Source organism: Copidosoma floridanum, unplaced genomic scaffold (genome assembly GCF_036245765.1).
Source record: "Copidosoma floridanum isolate Cflo_tuat_1 unplaced genomic scaffold, Cflo_Japanese_pri ptg000007l, whole genome shotgun sequence".
Lineage (NCBI taxonomy): Eukaryota > Metazoa > Arthropoda > Insecta > Hymenoptera > Encyrtidae > Copidosoma > Copidosoma floridanum.
Window position 1 is genome coordinate 15522557 of NW_028321884.1, and position 8964 is coordinate 15531520.

Genomic DNA, 8964 nt, shown 5'->3' on the forward strand with positions numbered 1-8964 from the left:
TTACTTTAATTTTTTGATCTTAAATTTTATGCTTACTTTACTCTTTTTTTTTTTTTTGCCTACACACAGTCATCGTTCTTGATACCAACATTAGTATCAGTTTCAGAGTCACTATCAGTATCAGTATCAATATCATTAGCATTAATTCCATCAACAGTATCCCAACTGGGAAGCGTTTTAGAAAATTTCTTCTTATAACTATTAAGCGCGTCTAAAAAACATTTAGTGTCTGGTTCAATGCTACTTTTCACCAAAGAGCAAAGCCACAATTTTATTTGATGAGCTTTACTAAGTGTGCAATATTGCTTTCTACGTAGACTTTTTTGTACATCATGAGTACCACACATTAACGCCTTTGTTGAATATCCCATATTAAGAATGTGACGCGATGGCACCATATACTGCTGAATGTTAATCACAGTACACCCTATGGTCGATTCCAAATAAGTGGCTGTATTATCTTCATAAACGTAAATTCGATGTGCATTTTTTGCTTCAGTGTACAAATGTTGCTGTAACTTTCTAATGGAACAATCACCCTGGAACCAGCGAAGTCCATGCACTCGCTTCGACTGAAAGTCGTTGTTTTGGCGCACATCCATAGGTAAGGTGGAAAAATTGCACGGGGGCCGCACAATCCAATGATCTCATAAGCGACACCACAGCCACTTCTTTTGGTTAAAACTGTCGAGAAGCGTCCAGAAAACCTGTAATCTTAATAACATAATCCTCGTAAAAATCCATTTTTATTTTGCAGCTCAAAAGCGTCGTACTAACTGCGATATAAACGCGTATCCGTTGCGTTTGATGCTGCGTGATGAACTAAGCAGCACTCTGCACCGAAATTAGTTTATATACACGTTAGTGTAGGCACTGCGCAAGTGTGTGTTTTATCAGAATGAATCATCGGTTCTTAATATTTTAATCTTAAACTAGTTTTGAGGGAAAATCTACATAAATAATAACAACAATATAATTCAATACATTTATTTATGACATAATTTACAGAAAAATACAGTTTCATTGAGTTTTTCATTATACATCTTCTTTAGAATCAGTAACATCTTCCCATTCCATATGAAAGTAGAATTTATTCATTTGTTTGACATTGTGGGTGGCACACATAGGTCTATACGCACCATTATGGTGAGGACATGCAGTAGCTAATGTTGGGAGTTCAAACTCTGGATAATCAACCATATTATTAACTTGAAAATTAAACCTTTCGAGCCACCTTTTCTTCACTTCTCCAATCACAAAAATCTTCTTAGCATCTTTGAGATTCTCCCGAAGAACATTACCAATTTCTGTGTAGTCGATAACACCTGATTGCCAATCTAATCCATGATAGGATAACTCAAGCCATAAATTTTCACGTTTGTATTTATCATGTAGTTTGCGCCAAGAAAATGGCGGCTTGAAGAGAAATACTTGAGGCTCATCATCTCCATGGAGTGGAAGAATCGCCAACTCTTTAAGCACATAATCGTTGCCAGGCTCCTCAAAGCCCTGCATGTCCACCATGTACTCTATCATGATAAAGACTGACTTTACTGCTAGTATTTTTTTTTTTTTTTTTAATTTTATATACGTGCTTTAACAAGTTTTCTCACGTCGCCACTAATGGGATTGTACTCTACGATGCGATCGTGTAGAATGAGACAGTAAGCAGATACATTTTCCGGGAAATTCTCTCGTGCTTCAAACTCCAAGCGCACGTCCACTGGCGCGCTTTTCAAAGCTTTATTCTGCTTAGAGCAGTCAATTACAATAAGAGGCATGTGTGTGATAAAATCTTTTTTATTCAGCATAGGTTCTGGTTCTTTCCCGTAATAGGCGGCTTGAAAATTCTTATACATATCATATAATGTTGAAAACTGATTTTTATTAATATCAAGATTAAGATTTCCATAAGGATAGTACTGTGAGTTTAAGAAAAGCTTTACATTGCTGATATTACAGTGATCAAAGAGACTGGCATTAAAAGCAGGATCATTTTTTCGCTTATTCTGAAAGCCCAAAATAACAAAACGAGGCTTTTCCAACTGATTGGAAGTTTTGACAGTCCATACATGTCTAGAAGTTTTTGGCAAAAAAGGATACTCATACAACTCCCAATTGCGGAAACTCATAGAAATAGGCTTGTCTTTTGCAATAACATCAAGCAAACGAATTTTTCGTCTGTCTGATGCAGTTATGTAAGGCACAAGCCACTCAATCTGAGTCAATTTAAGCTTATACTTTTCGAAAATTTGATTTTCAGGTACTTGTATAACGGCACTAACATCATCTCTTGATCTTGTGAGAATTAATTCATGTTTTGCATTAACCACAACTTTGCGATAGTCTTCAGCGAAACAAAACATCATACTCAAAGGTATTGACACTTCAAAATAAGAATGATCATTGATAATAGATTTTTTCTCTTCAATGTCTATCCAACCAGCATTTTCAAGCATTAAACTCTGACTGGGAGAGAAAGATATCCATCCTTTCATTAAAGTTGTCAATCCAACATTCTTACACCTATCAATTTCAATACCATTTAGTTCATATCGTATTTCTTAAAACAGATGGTAGATGGCGTTATTAACTAGTTTTGTTTTCTCAAGAGATTTATCATCTCCAGTTGTTATAGGTCCAGAAATACGTAGGGAACTTTGAGAGGGTAAAAGACATAAATCTTGATGTTGAATTTAGATGCGAATTTCATCACTGCTATTAAATGCTGATGCAATGTGGGGTCGATGTGCATGAATTTCGTAGTGTGCAACCGACTCATCAAACACGACACCTGACTGAATCCCAAGAATCTCTTCCATCACAACTTTTTCTCGTTCGCAGGCAGCAAAAAAAAGCACAAGTTGTTTGCCACCAAGAGCTCTTACTTTTAGGCCTAGGTTTTTTAAGAACTGGACGTTGTGACGTGTTAACGCTTTGAGCGTTCGTCGACGACTGATCCGTCTCATCCATTTTGGTTTATTCTTATAGCTTCGTCCAATTATGTTGTCTCGTGGATGACTATTCGTCCTCACCCTCGTTAATTTTTTTTCATAGCCTCGTCCAGCTTTACTATTGTTGTACACTATGCCCATTTCAGTTGAGTTGTTTCAAGTGTAGTCTTGTATTTATAACTACTTCATGAAAATTAATCAAGTTACCTTCCTGATCAACAATGCGTACTTAAAGATGATCTATAATTTTAACAGCAACGGGTAAATAAATGATTTGCGATGGAACTTCGACAATCTTGTATCCCGGTGGTACAGCAGGGAAAAACTCGTAGATGGTATGAACTTTTTCTCCGTTTATATAGGCTCCACTAGTGATATTACACTCAACTCTCAATGTGTTAACCTTGAGAATAGCAACAGGTAAATCTGAGATGTGAGTACTGGTATCTCTAAGAATTCGTTCAGTAAAGCCTAAAAGACGGCCTATAGAATCTTTTGGCCTGAAGTCAATAGTATGACTACACGTTATCACACTGCAAAGAGTATTATTATTTGGTTTGATGCTAATAGCTATATCGTCGGGTTGTAACACGTCGATCAGAAATGACTCAATATCTTGAATTTCGTAGCTGCCAGTTGGAAAAACAACCACTTGATCACCTACGTAAAATTTATTATTACCTTCGTCGATATTTGAAATTGAATTGAAAGTTAGGAGTTCTACTAGACCAATAACGTAGTTATGTGCTGGTGACAACTCGATAGGTGGAAAATATTGTGCTTCAAGAATAGACGATGTTCCTGATAAACTTAATGTCAATGATTCTTCCATGACGGTTTGTCAATGACTAATGTTACTTGCGTATTGGAATACATTTATATTGGCTGATAATTAAGTTTTTTACAAAGAAAGCATAAGCAAAGATGGCCGCAGTTGTATGTACTAAAATCTTGGAACCTTTCATAATTATATTTGACACATCTAACACCAAGATATAGCAGTAGATCAATCGGTGTCTGTAGGTCACCAAAACTGTCGAAATACGTCACGTTATTGCCTCGCTTTCTATAGGCAACCCAGTGAGTACCAGGACCATCCTTATCATTGAGATTGACTATTGCTGATTTGGAAAAACGTGGGCCATCGGCTGGCAAAGCATTTCTCATGAAAACTCCACGGAAATGCGGTATTTTCAAAATTTTTGCATACTTGATGAGGTCATAGTCTGTGAGAGCTCGGTAAGGCAGTTTTACGTAGAAATTTTTTTTTTTTTTCCATCTTTTAAGCCTTTTCCAAGCCTTAAATGTAGACCTAAGCCGTTCTTATATGGTTTTAAAAACAGCCCCTTTCCAAGTAAGAGTGCTTCCATTTCTTTATTATGCCTCTCACTCTCCTCTAGCTGTTTTCGAGCAACTTTAGCATCATCAATAGCCTTGACAATTCCAGTTACACCATTAGTGATAGTGCCTATAGCACTTAGGCCAGCAAATGCAGGAATAAGGTATGGTAGGAATCCTCCAGTTTTCTGCGGGATAGGCAATACTCGAGGTATTAAAATATTTTTCCTACCACCAGCTTTTTTCACAGCATCCTGAGCTCCCTTTAACGCCGAACTTATAGCTTTTCGAGCACTACGATTAGGAATCATGGACTTTGAAGCACTTCGAATCAAGCTTTTCAAAGTAGTTCTCTTCGGCTTCATTTTGTTCTTACTCACTTTACTAGAATTCGTACTAGGGAATGCTCCCATGCCGAGTTTGAATTTCAATTTCATGGCACTGGTAATAGTAAAAGCAGCAGATTTTTCCCCTAAACTAGCGTATGTGGCTTTGAATCTTTGCCACGCCTTTTCAGCGAGAATTTTGTCAGCGGTGTTTCTTGCTGTAATATTTTTTCGATCCTGCGAATAGGCTATATCGTGTTGCTTGCACGCCTGATCCAATGGATTGATACCCGAATCTCCGCGAGCTAATCTCTTGGCTAGTTTAGTGTCCGGTCCACAATATTGATATCCTGGTACGTGCAGCTCTATAGGCAGTTTATTGATAAGTGTGTTTATAATTCCACAGCCTTTGCGATGATGAATGATCATTACTTTCCAAGTGCTTAACGATGAATGAGCTCGAAAATATATGTAGAGCACTATTTATAGTTTCATATTTCAGCATGCAGTAACCACGAGCTCCGAGGAACAGAATATTTAACTTCCTGTCATAAATTTCAACAAACTGATAAGCAAGATTAGGAAATTCGATGACAGATGAGTTTCAAAATATATAGACAAACCATTTACAGTATCATGTTTCAGTCTCAGTTGAGTCAGCATACAGTAAACATGAGCTTCATAGATCAGAATATAAAACTTCCTGTCGTGAATTTCGACGGAATCGTTAAGCAAGATAATAAAATCCAACGCCATGGTGATTTGCTACCCGATACGATAAGAGCTGTTCTTTGTGGTCCGTCAAACTGTGGAAAAACAAACAGCTTGCTGGCTTTAATTACTCACCCCAACGGATTGAGATTTGAGAATGTTTATCTATACTCAAAGTCGCTGAATCAGCCAAAGTATAAGTTTCTAGAACAACTGTTGGAGCCCATAGATGGTGTAAAGTATTTTTCATATAGCGATCATGAATCAGTCATATCTCCTGATAAGGCACTACCCAACTCCATAATGACATTTTACGACATTGCCTGTGAAAAACAAGGTAATGTGAAAGCTTTTTTCTGCATGGGACGTCACAAAAGCGTTGACTGCTTCTATCTATGCCAATCCTATGCTCAAGTTCCAAAGCACTTAGTCAGAGATAATTTAAACCTTTTAGTAATATTTCGACAAGATGACATGAATTTGAAGCACATCTATAATGATCATGTTAATACTGATATGACGTACAATGAATTCAAAAAATTATGTGTAAACTGTTGGAGAGTTGGAAAACATGGATTTGTCGTAATAGACAAGGAAAGAGATGTTGATAATGGTAGATATAGGAGAGGATTTGATTCTTTTTCTATAAATATTACTCATGCTTATTAAGTACGTATTAGTCTCTTGTTAACCATCAAGCGACCAACATGGACACTTTTCATGAGGAAAAAGACGTTCTTCGGCAAGTTGAAAAAGCTACAGAAGCTGTTCGACGTAAGCATCGATTGTTAAAGTCAGGAAGAGAAAATTTTGAAAAGCAGATTGGAAAGACTTTCAAGCCTATTACTGATCCACTTCTTAAAATTATCGATGACACAAAGAAAGTCAAAAACGTGCCACTTAGCTTTAAATCTTTATTTAAAAAACGCTTCAAGCCTTTTAAGTCAAAAATCAATAATACCGACGCATCAATGTTCCAATCAGCTAATAGTAACAGTGATGATAAAGAAGATACTTTTTCCTCGAATGATACTATCAAAGACTATCATACCGTTGCTGAAAAAAGTGACGATGATGATTTAGCGCATGACATCGATAAAAATGAACCTATGAATCCATACTTACAAATACTTGATAGAAAAGAGTCAGAACTGGATCGAATTTATGGGATAAGAAAGGAAAAAAACGGACAACATATACTTAATGATTCGCCTATATATTTCAAAAATGATCAAATTCAAATAAAGGATCTAAGATATCCAATGACTGATGGATTAATGGAGTTACTTATAAAAAAGCGTCCTGATAAAAAGCACATGACACCAGATAATTTAGTTAAATACAAACAAATCTTGGAAACGTCAAGTGAGCATAAAAGAAAATTTGACAAAAATGAGACGATTTGTCCATACAATAGTAATAAATTCAATAATTTTATTGCCCCATTATTTAATCTCACTCAAATTAAGAAGAAAGGTGGGTCCATACCTTCATTTAAAATTGCTAGGCTGAACATGCAAATGGACTACGTTTACTAGGACGATCCTAACGAGCTGGTCAATCGGCTAAGATTACTAGTGGCAGAAAAATCAGCCGGTAATCCTAGTCACACTAATGAAATGAATTCAATCGTTGAGGAGCTTCGTGAAGCTAATATCATATATTGAGAATCGTTATCAATTCTACTTCAGTGTAAAAATGAGCATCGACGTGTTCGGACGTGGATCAGTTAAGTTGAAAGGTGGTAGTCGAGGTCCTCGAGGAATTGGATATAATCTCACCACAGATGGTCAATTTGACTTGGAAAATAAAAGGTTGTGCAATGTTGCACCAGCTATTCAACCTCGAGATGCTGTAAATCTCACTACTTTACAGAAAGAAAAGAGTTTCATTTTGGATGAACAAGAGAAAATAAATCTACTATTGAGCAATTTAAGTGATGTATTCTCAGAAACAATACTAAATTTGCAGCGTGAAATAAATACACTGAAAGAGATTGTAGCACATATATCTAGTATAACTCCAGAAGACAGTTAAGAGAGATGGAAGCAGTAGTGGAAGAGCTTCATAAACCTGCGAGACGCAACTACCTTAGCCGAAAGTTTGATATTCGAGGCTTGGATGAAACATGGCAAGCTGATCTTGTGGAGATGATACCTTATGCTCATGAAAATAAAGGTTATAGGTATTTGCTTACAGTTATAGATGTATTCTCCAAGTATGCATGGGCTGTGCCCGTAAAAAATAAAACCGGTAAAGATGTGACTGCAGCTATGAAGTCGATATTAACAGAGGGAAGAGTTCCAACTAATTTGCAAACAGATCATGGCAAAGAGTTTTACAATGTGAATTTCCAAAGTCTCATGCAAAAGAACAAAATTAACTTGTACTCGACTTATAGTAACCTTAAAGCATCTATATGTGAGCGATTCAATCGTACACTAAAGTATGATATGTGGAAAAATTTCAGCTTGCGTGGCAGATATAAGTGGATTGACATCTTACCTAAGTTACTGACGGCCTATAATAATCGGAAACATTGGACAATAGCTATGAAACCAAAGGATGTGTCAGCTGCTGCTGAAAATGAAATTTTGAAAGAAATTTCATCAAGAACAATCGGGATGAGAAAACTACCGAAATTTAAAGTGGGAGACAAAGTGCGAATAAGTAATGCTAAGCAAGTATTTGAAAATGGATACACACCTAACTGTTCGACTGAGGTATTCACTATAACACGAGTAGCTCCAACCAATCCACAAACTTACCGTTTGAAAGATTACCAAAATCAGCCAATTTTTGGAGGCTTCTCCGAGCAGGAACTGCAGAAAACCAAGTATCCTGATACTTATCTTGTTGAAAAAATTCTTCGTCGACGAAAAAATCAAACATTCGTCAAGTGGTTGGGCTTTGACAATACCCATAACAGTTGGATTGATAATAACAAAGAATAAAAGTGATATGTACTTTAAAAATTATTAAAATTCAGAAGTTGTAAAAAAAATTGTATAAAACTTGTTGTGGTCTTTTAATGTTATCAATTATGTGTGCAAATAAAATTTTTTTACAATACATGGTAATGTTATATCTTACATAAGATTCATTGAGATAAATAAAAACTCCAAACATGTAATAGATTGTATCATTTATTTTTTTTCACGTTAAACTAGTTTCACAAAAATAACTTTCTTTTTCTTGTATTTGTATAATTAAACATTATTGGTTAAAAAATTCAACACTATCACCATTGTAGCGAACTGACAGCTTTTTTCTATCGATAGATTCCAACAAACTATTAAATGATAGTTCGTTACTCACAAGATACTCAGATACTTGATTAGGTAAAAATATTTGGAAGTGATCGTCTAGTTCAGCGATAGCATCCGTGCCGAATTTAGTGTTAGCTTTTCTCAGCTTCGACACTACATGACTTTGCCCCTTGACCATTTCGTTGATCTTCTTTGTTGGAAGGAATCTTCCACAGGCCAGCCGATTAAGTGCTGCTAAATCAGCCATTTGAAACATAAGAAAATTATATGAGTTTTATAGATAGTAAAAAAAAAAATATATGAATAAGAAAACACATTACAAACCTTTATTTCTGAGCTTTGCTGTTCCAAACAGATCTGCTTATC